The sequence below is a fragment of the Ambystoma mexicanum genome, chromosome 8 (genome assembly GCF_040938575.1).
Source record: "Ambystoma mexicanum isolate Mex_15411 chromosome 8, UKY_AmexF1_1, whole genome shotgun sequence".
Taxonomy (NCBI): domain Eukaryota; kingdom Metazoa; phylum Chordata; class Amphibia; order Caudata; family Ambystomatidae; genus Ambystoma; species Ambystoma mexicanum.
The window spans coordinates 330,178,038-330,198,208 of NC_090929.1; the positions used below are offsets into that span (position 1 = coordinate 330,178,038).

At 49.3% G+C, this 20,171-nt stretch overlaps 1 protein-coding gene across 2 annotated transcripts in view; it reads right to left on the bottom strand.

Annotated features, from left to right (window-relative positions):
• Positions 1–20,171, bottom strand: part of RABL6 (RAB, member RAS oncogene family like 6) — a 931,527-nt gene that overhangs the window by 194,402 nt on the left and 716,954 nt on the right. The gene's annotated exons all lie outside the window — the stretch shown is intronic.

Consider the following 20,171-nt stretch of genomic DNA (forward strand, 5'->3'; position numbering starts at 1 on the left):
AATGCACTGCTGCAAGGCCAGTGTCTGGCTAGAGGTGTGACACGTGATGGCAGAGCCACAGGGCTGACCAAGAAAAGCCGGAGGAGTGAAAATCTGCACATAAAAGCCAAGAGGCCGATAAAGACGAAGTGAGTGAAGGTGACTTGGTGTACAGGAGCCAATACCAAAGAACATGTGTGGGCTAGAGAGCCCGGGGATCCTGGTTGCGTGACCTGTGATGGGTGGACTGTTCGGACTGACAACTGCGCCTAGACCAGTGAGCCCTGAATGCTGAAAACCAAGGACATTGTGGTGGTGAAGTTAAAGTCTTGTGGAAGGAAACCCTGAGACTTGAGGAACTACACTTGTTGTCTTGAGAACGGAGCTGCAAGACCTTTTTGTGCTTGGAACTTGGGGAAGGAAACCCTGAGGATTGCTTGGAACTGTATCACTTTAAACTTGAGAAAGGTAATTGTGAGACTTTTGTAGAACGTTCTTACACTTGCGGAAGGGGAGCTGAAAGAGAGCTGCGGCCTGTAAGAAGCTCAGCACTTTTGAGTTAAACACTATTTATTTTATTATTGACACCCCTACACATTGTTTAGCGTTAGTTGTGAGAGCAAGAATAGGTTTTGGGCACAGACACACTTAAGTTAAACTCTTCGGCTCAGACTTTCCTTAGTTTCATTCAGGTATGGAAATCCCACGTTAGCAGACGGCAAGTGAGGCCTTCTATCATCCTGATATTTGATTGAATGAAGTATTTTATTTTGAACTTTAAGTCTGTTGTCTGTGTCTTGCTTCATGATGCCTTCACGAAGGGAGGAAGGCACCATGCAGAGGTCTTCCCTGTCGAACAGAAGGTAGAGGTTTGTGACGCGGTGGTATTGGCCGAGCCAATGCTTGTTTCTTCAGCAGTCCTCCAGCATCGCTCGGTCATAGTCGTCTTTGTGTCTTTTCAGCTCCAGTGGTCAACTTGGTTTCTGGGTCCGGCTCATTCCCTAAAATCCAGAATTTGGACTGGGGGTGACCCCATCCCTCCAATAAGAGCACTTGCAATATTCAAACTTGGAGGTGGTTGTCCAATAGTGAACAGGCAGGCTACCAGAATCTGCCCAGCAACAACCAAGACCTTAGAGGAATGTGGATTGGGGCAGACGGCCACACTCACCACTTCCTGTCAGCTCTCGCACACACAGGAGAACCTGTGTTCTTTCTGCAGGAAACCCTCCAAGGTTCATGAAGAAAGGGAACCCTCCCCCACCTGGCAAGGTAGAGGAAAAGGCCAACAAAGATCAGGCCATCCTGAACAGGACTTCCAACATGTGGAGTGGTAATTTTGAGTAAATTGTCCTCGTAAGTGCGTTATTGCAGCTAAAAAAAAGTAGTACATGATCGTGCACCCACAGAAAGGGTAAACATATAACAACTGCAACAAGCCTGTTCAGAGGATGCCTAGAAAGTAACAACAATGTTACTTAGGGCAACGGAAAAGGGACACAAAATATCCCCACAGCACTCCATGTAAGATGGCTTGTGCAGAAAAAGAAAAAAAAACATTATAAAATGGATACGACTACTCCTGTTAATCAGTGCACCCAAAACAACATTGCAAAAGGGACCTCAGTGGCCCCTGGCAGCACAACAGCAAGTGGGGGGTGCTACCATTAGAAAACACGCAAGACAAAGCAAATGGAGAGGTCTCCCCTCACTACAAACTTAAAAAGAAGGTTCAGTGTCCTACAAAACAAAGTGAATGCAGGAGGTGAGTGAAAAAGTCCAACTCGCCTTCAAAGTCAATGAAAAAATCCCTGTGAGTCCAGCATTAGCACTTGGAAGCTCAACACACAGGGTAAGAATTACAAAATGAACATCTCCCCAGCACCGCTCCCCTCCCTCCACAGGAAATCCTGTGACACATTGCACTAAAGCTGCAAAAGGTCCATAATTTTGGCCAGCAACAAAGAACACTACAACGATTGAATAAGCCTGGCCAAATCAAGCTGCAAAGAACTCCTCAATATCCTGAAAGAGTTAGAACCTCCAGTGCCTCCCCCGGATACCTGCACCAAAGACACCTCCTGGTGTACCAGTATCCAAAAAGCTCTATTGGGCCAAATAACCATGTTACAAAACAAAATAAAAGCCAAAACCTCACCCTTCCAGCTAACACAATGCAACATGCCCATCCAGCCCCCATCTCGATCACCACCAAACCTTTCAACTTCTCCCCTCTCACCAGTAATGAAGTTGAAACCATAATCCTAAAACTCAAACCCTCAAAAAGTCAGGGAGGCATCTGCCCTGCGCCCATCATTAAAAAAGCAGCCAAGGAACTAGTGCCTTCATCACCTCTCTAATTAACACCTCCTTCAAAACCAGTACCGTCCCTAACAAACTAAAAGACTTTTGAGTCTTCACTCTACCAAAAAAAACAACGCTAGACCCAAGTATCCCAACTAACTACAGACCAATCACTACGGTTCCATTTCTACTGAAAATCTTAGACAGAGCAGCCTACCTGCAGATTCAAGAACATCTTGAAGTTAATAAACTCCTTGGTCTTTGGCAATCGGGCTTCAGACCCAGATAGGGTACTGAAACGGCCCTAATTGACCTCAAGACACAAATTGAAGAACTCAAGGACGAAAGGCAAACTTGCTGCACTCCTACTACTAGATCTATCTGCTGCCTTTGACTTGGTAGACCACTAAGTCCTCGGTAACCACCTTACTTCAGCTGCACACTTTTCAGACAAAGCCACCAAATGGATCCAATCATTCCTAGACAATAGATCCATGAGGGTCTTTGCACCGGCAGCCACGGCTGAACCATCGCCAGTCACCTGCGGAGTTCCACTGGGATCGTGCGTATCTCCAGCCTTATATAATGTGTTTACTAAACCCCTGTTCGATAACCTTGACTATTTGGGTGTCACCTACACTAATTACGCCAATGACACCCAAATGCTGATCCCCATCACAGGTGATTACGCCACTGACTCTAAAGTAATAAACAACCTTTACATCATCATACAAGCTTGGATGGCCAAATATGGACTTTGTCTTAATGATAAGAGTTACTACTCCTAGGATCTCAAACTAAACTGAACAAACTGGATGCCAAATTTAACTCCTTCAATATCCATTGGTAACACCATCAATGTATCGAAGGACGTAAAAACCCTGGGTATTTACCTAGATGCCGCACTAACTCGAACTAAACAAATCAATGCCACAGCATCTGCCACGGCCTACACATGTAAATTATTCACTACCTGCAGACCTTTCTTAACCTTCTCGAACTGCATATCAGTAGCCAGAACACAAGTCCTATCTAAATTGGACTACTTCAACGCTCTTTCCCTGGGCACCAACCAAAAGAACATAAATAAGCTGCAAATAATGCAAAATATGCAAAATAATACCATTAGAGCAGCACTTAATATCTCCAGATCCCACCATATTACCACCAACAGACGCAACCTTCATTGGCTTTCCATCAACCAAAGAATTGCCTTCAAAATACTGTCTATAACCCACAAGTGCCTCATGCTTCAAGCACCCAGTTACCTCTCTGACAACTTCACACAACATACATCTAACCGCCCCACCAGATCTGCTCAGACACACTGCCTCCTCCCCCCAAGATTCAAACTACAGAAGGCTGGAGCGAACAGTTTTCCTGTACTAGCAGCTAAACACTGGAACACCTTACCTTTATCTCTAAGAGCTGAACCATCTTACTACAACTTCAGGAAAAACGCAAAAACCTGGCTCATCGAGCAGGAGATTTAGATATCCCACATGCCCGCCAACCCACTGTCCTGGACTTCAGGCCTCAAACGACACCCTCTAATTTGTATATAACTATGTCTTTATGTTTACACCTGTGCACATTTGCACACTAACTATGCTTATTATGTATATAATTATGCATTTAATTATGTAGATATTCTCTTTGTGCTTACTTGCTTCCACTATGCCTATTATATGTATATGTTTCCCAATTCTACTGCAATGCTGTAACCTATGACTTATTTTAGATATCCGCCCAGATGCCCCAGGGCTTGGCTTGTGCTTTACAAATAAACAAAATACAAATACTGAAGCTAGGAAGCAAATCATATGCAACAGAGCCTCTGGCACTTATTCCTAGGAGGCCACAAGACCCAGTAGGCAGAAAAAAGCAGAGGCTGGGAAACAGCTATCGGAATGGAAAAGCTATAACATCTAAATGATGTTGACAACATGGTGCTGGAGAGGTATGGCCCTGCTAGACCTGGTCTACAGAACTGCTACCATTAAGAGGAGTGACTGAAGGTGGGATCTGGGAATCTGTGAGTTGAAAGAAAAGGCCTAGCTGTGCATCAGATGACAAGTATAGACTGACACTAACTCCAGAGTGGTGAGCAGCCATCATAGACAACAGCTTGGTGAAAAAATGGGGGCTGAGGATAGACAAATAGGTACGGCCTTGCTCTGGTAATGGATGTTGCCAACCAAACGGGAGGTACTTTCTGTGCCTGGGATGGATTGTCAGATGAATCTAACAGATATAGGGTCAGAGCAAGGGTGACCATCTTGAAGTTATTTGTGCATCGTAACAAGTTATGCAGCCACAGATCGGGGATGGTTCTCAGACTCCCGCCATCCTTCAGCAACAAAATATGACAATAGCATTCCCTCTCCCTTTGAGGTGGGCACAAGTTGGATTGCTTCCTTGGTCAAGATCTCCTTCTACAGGATGGCATCAGGAAATGAAGGCTTTTACAGGGTTTTTGTCCAGGGGCAGCAGAGGAAACTGAGGCGTAGACCTGGAAACAACCTGAAAGGCTCAAGACTTTGGAGCAGATATTCATCCACTCTGAGTAAAACAAGGACAGCATCCCCACAATGCATGAGAAGGGACATAATGGGTGGGCTGGGAAGCCACCAGCAGCCCAGGTAGTACGGTACTCTAGCCCAGTCTGAAAACCTTTAAGAGTCCCTACATACATTACTGTGAAAGCCTCTATGGAAACAAACACTGGCACACAAAAAACTACTTATAATCCCATTGCCAACATGGCTGTCGCCAAGTAATGAAGTGATGCACTCAAACATTTGGCTCTGAATCGGCATACAAAGGCAGTGTATGCAGGCCATGGTAAAAATAAGCAGAATAGATATTAGTTTGCTTTGTTTAGTGCTTCCAACCATGCTTCACAACACTGATGCTTAATACACATTACTACCAGTAAAGCAAAACGCATTTGGCCCTTCCCGGACTTGAACGTGTTATCTACACTTTGAGCACTGACCTAAGCAAAAGCACTTAAAGTGAGCTATCTGTCCTGCAGATGAACATGAGCTGTGCAGATGTGGCCAACCATTGACCAGCCCTCTGTTTACTGTTGAGGAACTTGCTGCAGAAAGTCTTACAGGCCCTTTAGCTATGCTAATGTGTGTGTTTATTCCTTTGTCTCTGTGGACGCCGCCCCTGCCTTGAAAGGGAAGGGGGAGGGGAGATGGTGACCAAATGCTGGGAGGCAGTCATCAAATGACTAGCCCAGAAGACTGATGCTGTTGACCCAGGGGGCGAACGCCCAACCTGTGAATACCCACTGTATAAGAACTGATCAAAACCAAAATAATAAGGCATTTTGGTCAGGGTTGGGGACCATGGGGGTGGAAATGTTGACCCTGGGTGCACATTTGCCACTACTAAGGCTGAGAAAACTCCTTTGCTGCTGCTTGTGGGAAAGTGTTGGACCTCGACCCACGTGGGAAAAGTAGATGAAGGGCCAAAATGAGTGTTCTCTGACGGGAGAAGAGCAGGGACTGAACTGCCAGTTGTGGGACTTGACCATGGCCTTGGAAACTTACTTTTCAGGCAACTTGTCTGAAATCAGTAAGAACAAAGAATGGCTCTACTGAAGGGCATGCTGGGAGGTTTTGTTCTGCACACCAAGTGCAAGTTGACCGAACTAAAGGTCAGAGTGTACTGAACAGGCTACACAATGCACAGCATCAAATCCAAACTGCAGGATCTCTCTACCAGCCTCCAGGACATAATTCTTAAAATCAGTGAACCAATCCTTAATTTCAAGGTGCAGGCTTTCAGCTACCTCCTTCACCATAGTTCACAGAGGGGACAAGTACCCACGTAGAATATAAGAGGCATTAATAGACATGTATGCTAAGCAACTAGAAGGCAAAACTATGTCCAAAGCCATCCAGTTTCTTTCTCTCACTGTCTGGTGGCAAGGTGGGAAAAGTAGCTGCCATTGCTCTTGCCATGAAGGCCGGCGTGAAGAGAAAACTCTGTTCTGATGGGGGCTCAACAGTATTTCTTGCCGAAATCTTTTTCTATGGCAGGTGATTGGGTGGTCAAGGAGGGTCCCCTTTATTGCGAAGAATTTAGGTTGCACACATCATATTGACGATGACAGCAAAACTGGGATAGTGCGCAAATCCATATGAATCGCGTAGAAAGATGCAATGCTAAAACTGTAAATACAACACAAACACATACAGTGGGGTGTTTTTCTTTCAATGATTAGTTATTACACAGGCATTCTAAAAGTAGCAGAAACATTTGTGACGGGAAAGAGAATTGGTTACCTAGTGATAAGGGCGTACGAACAGGGGAAGGCTCACATGGTTCTATGTCATTTCAACACCCGTTTTTACGACTGGTGTTTTTATGCAGAATTTTGGTTGAATTTCATTTCAATTATTTTTGGCGGGCGCCCCCCACCCCCCCCGAAGCTCCCCCAAGCACCCTGTCTTTTTATTCCCGCCCCCAAACCCTTTATATGTCCTTTCAAACTGCCCAAAAAAATGTCAGAACGTTTTTATCAGGAAACAAATCTGAGGAAAAACACCAGTCGTAAAAAAACTGGTGTTGATGAAAGGACATTGTTCCGCTCACACTTCTTGCAAGAGAAGGAACAAGTTACTTACCTGTAACTGTTGTTCTCCAGCATGGGTCTGGCATGGATTCACATGCTCATGAATATTCCCCGTCGTCAGGCTGGGAATCCTCGGTAAAGAAAAAACCAGTATCAGTTTCGTTTCTGATCTGTCTTTCGTAGTAATAACCAATCACTGGTCTCTGCGTCATACTGACCACAGCCAATGACTGCCCTCTACCTAAGCACCGCCTCTGGCAGCCATCTTCAGATTTGGAAGCACGTGAAGTGGCAGTATGACCAGTGAAGAGCCGCAGATGGGTAGGCGGGAGGGTTCGCATGTGAATCCATGCCAGACCCATGCTGGAGAACAACAGTTACAGGTAAGTAACTTGTTCCTTCTCCAGCATGGGGTCTGGCATGGATTCACATGCTCATGAATAAAGAATACATAGCAGTACACACATGCACAACCACGGGAGGTGGCAAAGGCTCAACATTAAGCATCACATCAACTCAACATTAAGCATCTTACCTCCTCACCAGGCTCACCTCAGGCGAACAGGTTGCGCAGCACTGCTTGGCCGACCCTGGACTCCTCCCTGGAATCCCGGTCGACGCAGTAGAATTTCGTGAAGGTGTGCGTCGACCTCCACGTAGCAGCCCTGCATATGTCCAGCAGGGGCACACCAGATAGGAACGCCGTGGTAGCTGCGATCGCTCTGGTGGAATGGGCTCTCGGACGGCCAGGCAGCGGTCGGTTTGCCAACCGGTGACAGTACATGATACAGCCGGAGAGCCATCTGGAGATGGAAGCCTTCGAGAGAGCCTTCCCCTGATTGACAGGTCCAAAGTTCACAAAGAGTTGTGACGTCTTCCGAAAACCTTTCGTGCGGTCCACGTAGAACTTCAGCGCTCTAGCTACATCCAGCGAGTGCAAAGTCCTCTCAGCCGGCGACGAAGGCGACGGGAAGAACACAGGTAACACCAAGGGTTCGTTGAGATGAAAGTCCGACGGTACCTTGGGCATGAAGGAGGGGTGCGTCCTGAGCACTACCCTCGTGTCGTGGAAAGTCAAGTACGGGGCCTTGCAGGAAAGGGCCTGGATCTCTCCCACTCGTCGTGCGGAGGTGATGGCCACGAGAAAAGCTGTTTTCCACGATAGAAACTTCAACGGGGCCGAGTGCAGAGGCTCGAACGGAGGTCCCATGAGTTTGGTCAGTACCACGTTGAGCTCCCACGCCGGGGCCGGAGCCTTCACCGGCGGGAACGATCTGAACAGTCCCTTCATGAACTCTTTCACCAGACGATGAGACCACAAGGACGTCCGGCCCGTGGTTCTGGTGTATCGGGAGATCGCAGCAAGATGAATCTTGATGGACGCGTGTGCCAGACCAGCTTTGGCCAGCGTCAGCAGGTACGGCAGCACTTGGGGAGCCGTAATCCGTAGAGGGTTAATCTTCTGTGCGTGGCACCAGACAGAGAACCTCTTCCATTTGTGTCCGTAGCATTTAAGAGTCGAGGACGCCCTGGCCTTTGCAAGAACCTCTCTGCAATCGGCCGGTATGTCGTATCCTCCAAACTCTAGCGCTGCAGGAGCCAGGCCTGCAAGTTCAGCGACTTCGGGTCGTGGTGGAGGATGGCGCCTCCTTCCCTGGAGAGTAGATCCGCGTCCGCCGGCAGCTTGATTGGCGGGGACGCCGACAAGTCCAGAAGGTCCGGGAACCATATCTGCCTCGGCCACGCAGGTGCGACGAGGATCATCCTGCACCGTGACCTCTTGAGCTGGTTGACGAGCCGGATTAGCAGAGGCAAGGGAGGGAACGCGTAGAGGAACAGGCCCTCCCAGGGGAACGAGAAAGCATCGCCCATGCTCCTCGTCTGGGGAAACCTGCTGGCGAACCTCCGGCACTTGGTGTTCGTCGCCGTCGCGAACAGGTCGATCTGGGGTGTGCCCCACCGTCGGAAGAGGCGATCCACCAGATCCTGCCGTAGTTCCCACTCGTGGCACGAGCGCAGCTCCCTGCTGAGTGAGTCGGCGATGGTGTTTTTTATCCCTGCCAGATGAAACGGCACCAGAAGAATCCCTTGGGCGACGGCCCAATGCCACAGGTCCTGCGCCTCCTTGGACAGCGCTGGGGACCTGGTTCCGCCCTGTTTCCTGATGTAAAACATGGTGGTGGTGTTGTCGGTGAAGATCCTCACCACCTTGCCCTTGAGGGACGGAAGGAAGGACCTGAGGGCTCAAAACACTGCACGGAGCTCCAGGACGTTGATATGCAGGGACTTCTCCGTCGGGAGCCAGAGTCCCCTTGCGTGCAGATTTTCGGTGTGCGCTCCCCACCCTTCTAGGGAGGCATCCGTGGTCACAGTCACCTGGTGGGCTGGGGTCTGGAAGTCCATGCCCGCCGTCAGATGCGCGCGGGTGCCCCACCACCGTATCGCTCGTCGGAAACTCTCGTCGAGCTTGATCCTTTCCTCGAAGCTGCCCGTCGTCTGGATCCAGCGCGCATCCAGGAACTCTTGCAACGGGCGCATCCGGAGCCTGCACATGGGAATGAGGTAGATGCAGGAAGACATCATCCCGAGGAGGGACTTGATGGACCTCACCTTGGCCGCGTCGGCCACCAACATCCGTTGCACCTTGCCCAAGATGGTCCTGGTCCTCTCCTCCGACGGGGAGGCCAGAAGGGACACTGTGTCGAGCCTCGCTCCCAGAAACAGTGCGACTTGCGCGGGCACCAGGTGGGATTTGGCGTAGTTCACGGAGAATCCCAGGTCCGTGAGGAGTTGGACGGTCCTTGCCGTGTGGACCACGGCGAGCTCCCTCGTCTTGGCGCGGATGAGCCAGTCGTCCAGGTAGGGGTAGACGTGAATCCCCTCGCGGCGCAGCTGCGCCGCCACCGGTGCGAGGCACTTGGTGAAAACCCTGGGTGCCGACCGCAGTCCGAAGGGAAGGGCTTTGAACTGGTAATGACGCCCTTGGACCACGAATCTGAGGAATTTTCGGTGCCCCTTTAGGATGGGAATGTGGAAGTAGGCATCCTCCAAATCCAACGACGATAGGAAGTCTCCTTCCTCCAGCTGACCCAGGACGTGCTGGAGGGTGACCATCCGGAACTTCTGCGCCTTGATGAACTTGTTCAGGCGTCGCAGGTCCAGGATGGGGCGCCATCCTCCCGTCTTCTTCTTCACGAGGAAGTAACGCGAGTAGACTCCGGAGCCCCGAAGCCTCTTTGGGACGAGTTCGATGGCGCCCTTTCTGAGCATCGCCTTTACCTCCAGGAGAAGTTGAGGGACGTGAAGTTCTTTCCTGGCCACGGGGGGGACGCGCGGGCACCTTCTTTGAAACTCGAGCGCGTGGCCCCGGGCCAGGGCGTCCAGCACCCAACGGTCGGTGGAGATGGACTCCCACACGCTGACGAAGCCCGCCAGCCGGCCTCCCACCGGGGTGCTTCGGTGGGGGCCCGACCCCACGGCCGGTTCAATCCTGCTTGGACGCGGCCTTGCCGCCTTGGCCTCCTTGGCGACGACGGCGGGGGCCGCCAGACTTGCCTCGTCCTCTGTAGGCCTCTTGCGACGACGAGCGGGCCGCTTGACGGTAGGAAGCGAAACCGCCGCCGGAACCTTTGGAGGCGCCCTTGCCTCCGCCGCTCCGAAAGGGCGTCCGCCGTTGCTGCAGTACTCCAAGGGCCCGGGCCGTCTCAGTATCCGCCTTGATGGCCTGAAGGGAATCGTCCACTGTCTTCCCAAACAGGTTGTTCCCGTCGAAGGGCATGTCCAGGACCCTGGTCTGGACGTCCTGCCGAAAGTCCGTAGCCTTGAGCCATCCGCGACGTCGAAGGCAAACGCCGTTGCCCATCTGGCGGAACCCAGTGTCGGCGATGTCCGTCGCCACGGTGATGGCGTGGTCCGAGGCCACCTCACCTTCCTGCAGGATCTCAAGGGCCTCCGCCCTCTTGTCGTCCGGCAGAAAATCCAGCAGGGGAGCTATCTTGTACCAGAGTTCCCTGTCGTAGCGGGCCACGATAGCCAAGGCGTTGGCCGCTTTAATCGTCGTCGCCGCCGACGAGATGACTCTGCGTCCCATGGCATCCAATTTCTTTCCCTCGCCGTCCGGCGGGGAAGTCGACGTGGAGGCCGCACCCCCCCCCCGCTTTCTTCCTGGCTGCCGCGGAGACGACGGAGTCCGGGGTAGGCTGCGCCCGGAGGCATAGGGGGGCCGAGTCCGGGACCCGGTACTTTTTCTCGTACCGGTCTCTTTTCGCTGGCGTCGTGGAAGGGTTCTTGAGGAGGGAAAGGCCCTCATCCCAAATGTCGTCCAACAGAGGCACTGCGAGGACCGTCTTCCTCTTGGTCTCGCGCCGTTGGTAAAGGAAGCCTTCCTTTTTCTTCTCCTCAGGGCAGAGTTGGAAAAGCTCGGATGCCCTGGCGATCATTGAGTGGAACGATCCAATCTCGTCGGGCGGAGAAGCCCTGGTGGGAGGCGACGACGGAAAATCCTCGTCGTATGCCTCGTCGTCCGTACCCGTCGCTGCCGTGTCAGTCCCCGTATCATCCCCTCGGGTGGACGGGGAGGAGGGCTGGACGGGGCGCGACGGTTGAAAAGGAGGCGGTGGATGGATCCTTCTTTTCTTGGTAGGGGGAACACCAGAAGGTCCCGGTTCTGGATCCCCCGACAGGAGAGGTTCCTCCGTCGGTAACGGTAGTCTCGTCCTTATCTCGGAGCATAAGGACTGTATAGCCAACAAAATGGCCGCTGAGTTGTCTTGCGGCGCTGGCAGAGGGGAATCCGACGGGCGAGCAGGGGCCCCGTCGGTATCCTCGACGATGTCGTCGTCGTCACCTGCGTCGGGGCCCATTCCGACGGGCTGGTCTTGTTCCACGCCTAGGCCGTGGCTTAAGACCTCGATCAGTTCCTCTTCTGAGGTTGAGGCCGAATCTACGACGACGCCCTGCCCCCCCTTCTTCCCCACGGAGGGTTTCACGGGGGTCCTATCGATGGGCACGAAAGAAGACTCCCTCTGAGGAGGCAGGGAGATTCTGGGCCCCGAGGCCGCCACCACTGGTGCAGCCTCCACAGGCTGGGCCAGGGCCGCCGCGACCGTTTCGATAGAGGGCTTGGTCGAATGGATCAAGGCCTTCACCACCTTAGGTGCGCTCACCGCCTTATCCTTGAGGGAGGGGGCACTGCCACGCTCCTCCTCTGCCTTAGAGCTCGACCGGGGTCTCTCCAGGAGCTTCGCCGGGTGCTCGGCCTTCCTCTTACCCGACCCAGAGCGTTGGCTCGTGGTTGATGGTGCCGGGGAGGGTGCGCCCTGCCTGGCGCCCGTAGAGCCCGACCGTTCGGCGCTCCCGGTGCCAGCGGACTCGCGGTGCTTGGCCTTATGTTGGGCCCCCGTCGCCGGGGCGCCCTCAAAGGTCTTAGAAGACCGCTCAGATTTCTTCTTCTTCTCGCCAGACGGGCTCTTACCCTCCAGCCAGCTGGCGAGACGTTGATGGCGGTCCTTCATGGTCCGTTCCGACATGTTGCCGCAAAACGCACAGTCCTTCTCCACGTGCGTCTTGTCCCCATGAAGGCAGTAAAGGCAGAAAGAGTGTTCGTCCTCCTTGAAGACGTTCTGCAGCTGGCATCCAGGGCAGGCCCTGAACAGCTTTCCGGGCGTCGAGCTTCCCTTCTCCTGGGCCATCTCCGAGACCGGGCCTGAGAAGCTTCTGGAGTCCTCCGAAGTGTAGCTCGACGAAATCTTCACCCTTGAGGGGCACAGATGAATCCGACACGGGTCCCCGTTGATCGGATGTAGGATCGGTGGAGCTTGAGGCTCTTTTGACCGAAAGAATCGAAGTTTTTGTGAAAAAGCGCGAAAAAATAGCACTAACGCTCGAGAGCAATAGCACGAGGATCCCAACACATGAACGTGCGGTAAAAATCTGAAGATGGCTGCCAGAGGCGGTGCTTAGGTAGAGGGCAGTCATTGGCTGTGGTCAGTATGACGCAGAGACCAGTGATTGGTTATTACTACGAAAGACAGATCAGAAACGAAACTGATACTGGTTTTTTCTTTACCGAGGATTCCCAGCCTGACGACGGGGAATATTCATGAGCATGTGAATCCATGCCAGACCCCATGCTGGAGAACAGACGTTATCTGGCCCTTTGTATTAGAGGAAATTAGTAATTTGTTTGGTGGTGTTAAACAGGTCCCGAGGCCAGGGTCTGATAGTATTTTTCCAGGTCATCAGAGATTGTATGTGGCCACATAAATTAGATTAAGGAGCAAGAAATCTGTGGAATGTAGATGGGTATCTATAGTTCAAGAAATATAATGGTTAAGCAGACCTTCCTCTATTTGCTAAAATACGTCAGCGAGACCATGTGCAATCATACGTGAAGTTAAATGCCTTAGGCCAGTTATTGCTAGCAATGAATTACGTTTTCAATACTAATGTTTAAACCATGCACCAGCATCAGAACCTACAATAACTAATCCCAAGAAGAGGTGTAATTTGAATATGATCCGAAGATAAGACTGAAGATAAGTCGGACCAATGAAAATGGATGAATTGGAAAAAGATGGGATTTCTTTGCAGAGGGTTTGTCCAATCATAGTTGGGGAGAGGGTGTTAATAAAAGTGTGTAGGAGCGTTTTTTTATTGTTGCAAAAGTATATAGATTGCCAACTGATGTTATATTGTTGAGACTTGGGTTAGTTTGGTCCTGCAACACCATCTAACCGCTCCCTAAAGCTTTGTACAATAAACATGCTTTATGTACAACCGTGTACTAGCTTAAGCGGTGGGCCTGTTTTGGGTTAAGGTGATTAAAGGTCCACCCCCTCATTTGGCGAGCCAAGGTAGGAGCCCAGGCGTTCTGAGACGTTGGGGGTGTTCTGTCCACACCCGTCAGCTGCAGCACCTCACGTCGGGGACCAGTCTTCCGTGTACAGTAAAAATGTTCTGTGGATGCCATATTGGTTAAAGGTCAGTCTGCTCCCCGGAGACGTGGTGCCACGGCCTAGCAGTGCGGAACGATTTGACGAAGCACGACATCAGAGAACCTCGGGTTCACAAGAGTATATGGTTACGGGTGTAAAGCAAGATGGAAATAGGGGTAAAAAAGGGGTTGTTTCTTTGATTCAAGGTTTATTTCTTTTTTAGGGGGTTCCTGTTAGAACTAAGCACTTTGGGCACAGCGCAAAGAGTCCCTTTGTGTGTTTTTAACCTTATTTTTTAGCAATAGTGTCAGTCTCTTCCTGTTCCCTCAACATAGATGGGTGGCTCATCACCAGCAACTAGGGATAGACATTGCTTTGAGGGTACAGTTAATACGGTTGGAGGGTCATCTAGTTTGCATGGGTTAGGAAAGATTTCCAATTATGGCAAATTTTCCCACCAGTTGTGAACCCCCCAACTTTTTGCTGTTGTCTGACCATCCTAGCCTGACTTTTGCCAGTGGAGTTCAGCCTTCTGCTGTACTCCGATGGGCTTTTGCTAATTTTGTTATGGGGAAACTGACATGCCCTTAAAGACCATCAGTACTGGGAGATTCTGTTTACCTTAGTCATTCACTTTGTTGCTATTCTTTAGTAACATTTTATCAATGCACAAAGTACCTTACAGTAAAGTGTGCTGGGGTCTCATTTATTTTTTTTAAGACCCTAGACACCCTCAAAGGATTTTTGGTGAATGTATAAGTGTGCCTTGGACAGAGCTGGTGGCAGCTGTTACTTTTTACATATTTTTTACTCTTTTCTATGGTCCAAACTGCGCTTACCACGTTTGGCCCAGGACAGTGGCCAGTGCCTAAAATGGGCATATGACAAGGTCCTTTGGCCATCTTGTCCCTTTGCCTTCCCCAGGTCGAGCAGACCTGGGAAATCCCTTATTTGGTCATGCAGACCCCTGTGCAAACCGAAGCTTTCACAGGTAGGTGTGTAGGTAGGTGTGTGTGTGTAGGTAGGTGTGTGTGTGTGTGTAGGTAGGTGTGTGTGTGTGTGTGTGTGTGTGTGTGTATAGGTGTGTGTGTGTGTAGGTAGGTGTGTGTGTGTGTAGGTAGGTGTGTGTGTGTGTAGGTAGGTGTGTGTGTGTGTGTATAGGTGTGTGTGTGTATAGGTGTGTGTGTGTATAGGTGTGTATAGGTGTGTGTGTGTATAGGTGTGTATAGGTGTGTGTGTGTATAGGTGTGTATAGGTGTGTGTGTGTGTGTATAGGTGTGTGTGTATAGGTGTGTGTGTGTATAGGTGTGTGTGTGTATAGGTGTGTGTGTGTGTGTGTGTATAGGTGTGTGTATAGGTGTGTGTATAGGTGTGTGTATAGGTGTGTGTATAGGTGTGTGTATAGGTGTGTGTATAGGTGTGTAGGTGTGTGTGTATAGGTGTGTAGGTGTGTGTGTATAGGTGTGTGTGTAGGTGTGTGTATAGGTGTGTGTATAGGTGTGTGTATAGGTGTGTGTGTGTGTGTGTGTGTGTATAGGTGTGTGTGTGTGTGTGTGTATAGGTGTGTGTGTGTGTGTGTGTATAGGTGTGTGTGTGTGTGTGTGTATAGGTGTGTGTGTGTGTGTGTATAGGTGTGTGTGTGTGTGTGTATAGGTGTGTGTATGTATGTGTATGTGTATGTGTATGTGTATGTGTATGTGTGTATGTGTATGTGTATGTGTATGTGTATGTGTATGTGTATGTGTGTGTGTGTGTATGTGTGTATGTGTGTGTGTGTGTGTGTGTGTGTGTGTGTGTGTGTGTGTGTGTGTGTGTGTGTGTGTGTGTGTGTGTGTGTGTGTGTGTGTGTGTGTGTGTGTGTGTGTGTGTGTGTGTGTGTGTGTGTGTGTGTGTGTGTGTGTGTGTGTGTGTGTGTGTGTGTGTGTGTGTGTGTGTGTGTGCGCGCGCGCGCTGGAGTTGTCTAGCTGGGATGACTGTGGTCCGTGATTGGTTCACGTCTGGGCGGCTGTCTGTGAGCAGATCTCCTGGTTTCTCTTCGTTTTGGCGCGAAGGAGATTTTGGATAAGAGAAGGCGTCTTACACCCATTCCAGGTCGATCTTCTGAGTTCACACCAAACTTAGTAAAGGAGCCAAGTATCCTGAAACGAAGAAGCAGCTCTGTGCAACCGCTGGAAGGTTTGGCACTATGACCCCGCTGTTGTCCCATCGGACCCCCTGTTTCTGATCGGATCTAGAAGGCCTGCAAGCGCGCTTCGACCCATTGCAATAGTGGGACCAACTATTCCCGGCACCTCCTGTTTAACCTGTAAGCAAGCCTTTTCGGGAGTGTTCCTAGACCGCCTAGTGAACTGACTAGCTCGTACAGGACCTTTGTCATGGAACTGCTGCCGCCTTGCGTTTCGGCTGGAGCCTTTGGACACTGTAAGCTCTGGGTATAAGGCACTTAAGGCACTCTCCTGCTGAGTTCCGTACACCTAGCATTCCTAGGTCTGGAATTAGGAGAGTGTACGCCTGAACCTGAGCATACGCAGTCACTGTGTCACCCAGCTGTGGTGACAAACTTTGTGGGTGCCTTGCTGCTGGGACTCCCCCGTGCCCTCAGACTCACTGCATTGGAACTGGCCTTATCCCTTCACCAGGAGCGGAGAAATCGCCACCGTCACTCCACAGAATGGATTCCGGAACACAGCCCCTGAAAGCAGCAAAGCCGCACAGTAAGTACTTGCAACCCTTACCAGTGGCCCTGCCGCATCTGTAGACTTTTACGCACGAGTGTCCCCAGAGGGCCACTCTTCTTTATCGAGGTAGCCTGCGCTACTGAGCTATTCCTAACTCTTGGCTTCTGTTCTGCCCTCTTAGGGAGACCCTCCTTGAATAGTGGGATCTTATTCTTCACAGCCTCACCCACGTTCCTGAGTCGTTACAGCCCCTTGAAGAGACCCCGTTTTGAACTTAACCGCGCAACGGCGTTCACCAGCATAGAATGTACTTTTGAGCTCAAGGCTCCACTCATCATAGGGACTGGACTGCCTCTTAGCTAGGGTTTGAATTGTGAAGGACCGCGCATTTGGAAAGTGTATTTTTAAGTGTATTTGCCTGCTGTCTCGCTGTGGCTCGCTGTCCTGCTATCTGGCTGCATTCTGCTGCAACATGCCGCCGTTTTGGGCTGGACTTGTGTTCGAATACATGGATTCAAGGGGCTGATTGGACTGGTACGCGTACACGCTCACAGACTGCTCATAGACCGTCATTTCTGCCATTAGCGATTAGTTAGCCATTAGCTAACACCAGCTAACTATTACAACTGCTAAATGGCCGTATAGTCTTGAGTAATTGTTGCCTCCTATCTGTTTTTATCGTAGTACTTATCCCGCCTCTAAAACCGTAAAACAACAAAAGAAAGGTGCACGCGCATTTGCGTGCGCGCATTTGGAAAGTGCATTTGTAAGTGGATTTGCCAGCTGTCTCGCTGTCTAGCTGGAAAGCAAGGAGCGTGCAGCAAATTCTTTTTATACAAACAATTAAGACACAACATGTGTAAAATGAAAAGAAAGGTCTTTATTGAGGGCTCCAACATTAGACATTTTATATATATACGTATATATATTAAAAAAAAGAAAGGAGCGGTTGAGCAAGCACTGACCAAGAGCATCAAGTACAAGGGTAAGAGGTATCTGATATTGTTGCTTCACTGCTTTACTGTGTATGAAGTAATAGGAAAGCACATTTTTGATCTAAGTTTAGAACTGCCCCTTTGAAGTGCATATTGTTAAGCAGTTTAATGTTTTTGATAATTAAGTATATTCTTGAGCTGACCAAAGACTGTTGGCACCATATCATTATTTTTATAATGAAAGAGGCCATTTGCTGGCGTATATAAGTGAATAGTAGGTTCCTAACCGCGCTAAAATGGAAAAGGGTCCATAAACGTTGAAATCTGGCATGCCGTTTGTGAATATTGCATTATTCGAAGAAGGAACCACTTTGAATCCAAAAGACACTGTTGTAACACTGCATACACCAACGCTCCAACAGCTAAAGATAAAGGTGATAACCCGCCGAGGTGATAAGAAAATGGGGAATAAAAACAGGAATCGCTTGACTTCGAAGGGGTCTGGCATCCGCTTATATTATAATCAGAGTGTGGATCTGGGGGATGAAACCCGTCAAACATAGCAGTTGAAAAATAGTCTTGCAAGTCAAGACAAACTCCTGGAGTTGAATACCCGACTTAACATTGAAGTAGCTGCAATCAAGGCCAATGTGACAGTGATGTTAAGTTCGGGAGATGGTGCTATAATATTAGACACCACCATGGAGCATGAAAGTAAACGTGAGAATGATAGAGTATTGACACACAAGATCCTTGAAAAAATCGTTCAGAGTCCTCCCAAACTCTGTTCTGTGGAGGCACAACAGAGATTAAGAGAAGCCTACCAAAATTTGCATATCACGGGACAAGTGGATAAGGAAGCGCTCAATTTCACGAATCTGAGCTCTGCCTCTGTCAATGAAGAGGAAGTTGTATTTGTCCACTCTAAAACAGGTGACCTAATGCAGGTAGATAACCTGTCCCCAATCCAAAAGCAAAATCCCTGCGATTCCATCATGCCGAGATTTTAGGAAGAGAATGTAACGGAAATACCAGTAAGTCGAAAGACTAAAACCTCCTTAGACCAGTCTGAGTGTTCAGAAGAAGAAGCTTTTGTAAATTCTTTCTTTTGTTCCCCCAACTCCCAGGCAGACGAAAATGTTTTGTGAAGAATCTCGATCATTGAGGTCTGCCGCAAATTATGCAAAGGGGGCAGTAGACCAGGCAGATACGAGCACGACTTTATTGGCCATGAATACAGCATTGTTATCTCTAGCCAAGTTGTACGAAGCTATGGATCAAAAGCTAAATTATCAGACTATACTTCTAACTAAATTAACAAATCAAAGTAATGGTGGCCAGGCAATGGGTGAAATAAGAGAGTGTCAAGCGCAGTATGAGATATTTAGACACTGGGTGTCAAAAGACTCGGAAACTCAGACTGAATTTCTACATGAACAAACATATAAGACATCACTGCAGTTAAAACAGTTTAACTTCAGTGGGGTAACTCTCCTTAAAGAACCTGTGGAACCTTCAAAATTACAGCTACAGAATGGTGTAAATTATGATAGTGGTGGGCAGCACAAAAACAATATGAATAAAGTGATAATTGTTGAGGATATTGGTGCCTAGTGTATCCCTAAAAATTGATTGATGAATGGCATAACAACCACATCAAAGAGAGGCAACCACTGAAAAATAAGACAAAAAGGGAAATGGCCGCTGAGAAGGCCTGCAAAGTAAGGGCAAAAACTAGACGAATCTTGAAGATAACAATTGCTGCAAGAATACCTATTGAAAAGCAAAAGGTGGGTAATGAAAGTAAAGGTCATTCCAGCCAAAAGTAACAAAAATAAAGTTACCCCTAGTTTGTTCTACAAACCATTAAATGATTTAGTGGCTGAAGAAGCGGCCATGAGAGTGAAAGAAAGGCCTCAATCCCAGATACCTCTGGTTGCTGAATTTGCAGAGCCAAGGCTGAGTGGGTTAACAGGCTCAAATGAGAGATGAAATAAACAAAACGATACATGGCCTATAGGCTAAAGGAGAATACTCAAATTGACATGTACAAGGAGGCCAAAATAAATTTGACACACTGTTCCTCAGTGGGTGGCCCCAAACCCAGCTTGACAACTTCAAGTAGGAAGTCAATGAATACTGACAATATGGGGGAATCGCTACAATGGAAAAAAAGAACAAGTTACTTTCTTACCTGGTAACGTTCTTTCGATGGGATGGTCCGACAACGTATTCCATATCTATGACATGTAATTACCACAGCTGTGCTGCTTCGGAAACTTTTTTCCTGGCGTCTGCGTCCTGCGTCGATGAAGTCGATGCGCCATCGTCGAGGACCTCCTCCGACGTCCGACGTCATCCGATGTGATAAGTAGGACGCACGACGCCCGTAGCCTCAGTTGTAGTTTTTTCCCCCAGAACGTGTGACATTAGTCAACTGCCAGTCAGACACAAAGCCTTGCGGCACGTAAGCTGCAATCGCAAAAGAAATTCTGCAGCGGGGAAGGCAGGGAGGGAGCGATATGCAATACGTCGTCGGACCATCCCATCGAAAGAACGTTACCAGATAAGAAATTAACTTGTTCTTCGAGGGGATTGGGTCCTCCGACGTATTCCATATCTATGACAGACTCCCAAAGCAGCACCAGAGCAAGGAGGAGGGAAAGAATTTAGAATCAAAATTTAGAATAGCCAATCAAATAGCAGAGCAAAGGACCGCCTTGCCAAAGGCCAGATCCTGCCCTCGGAT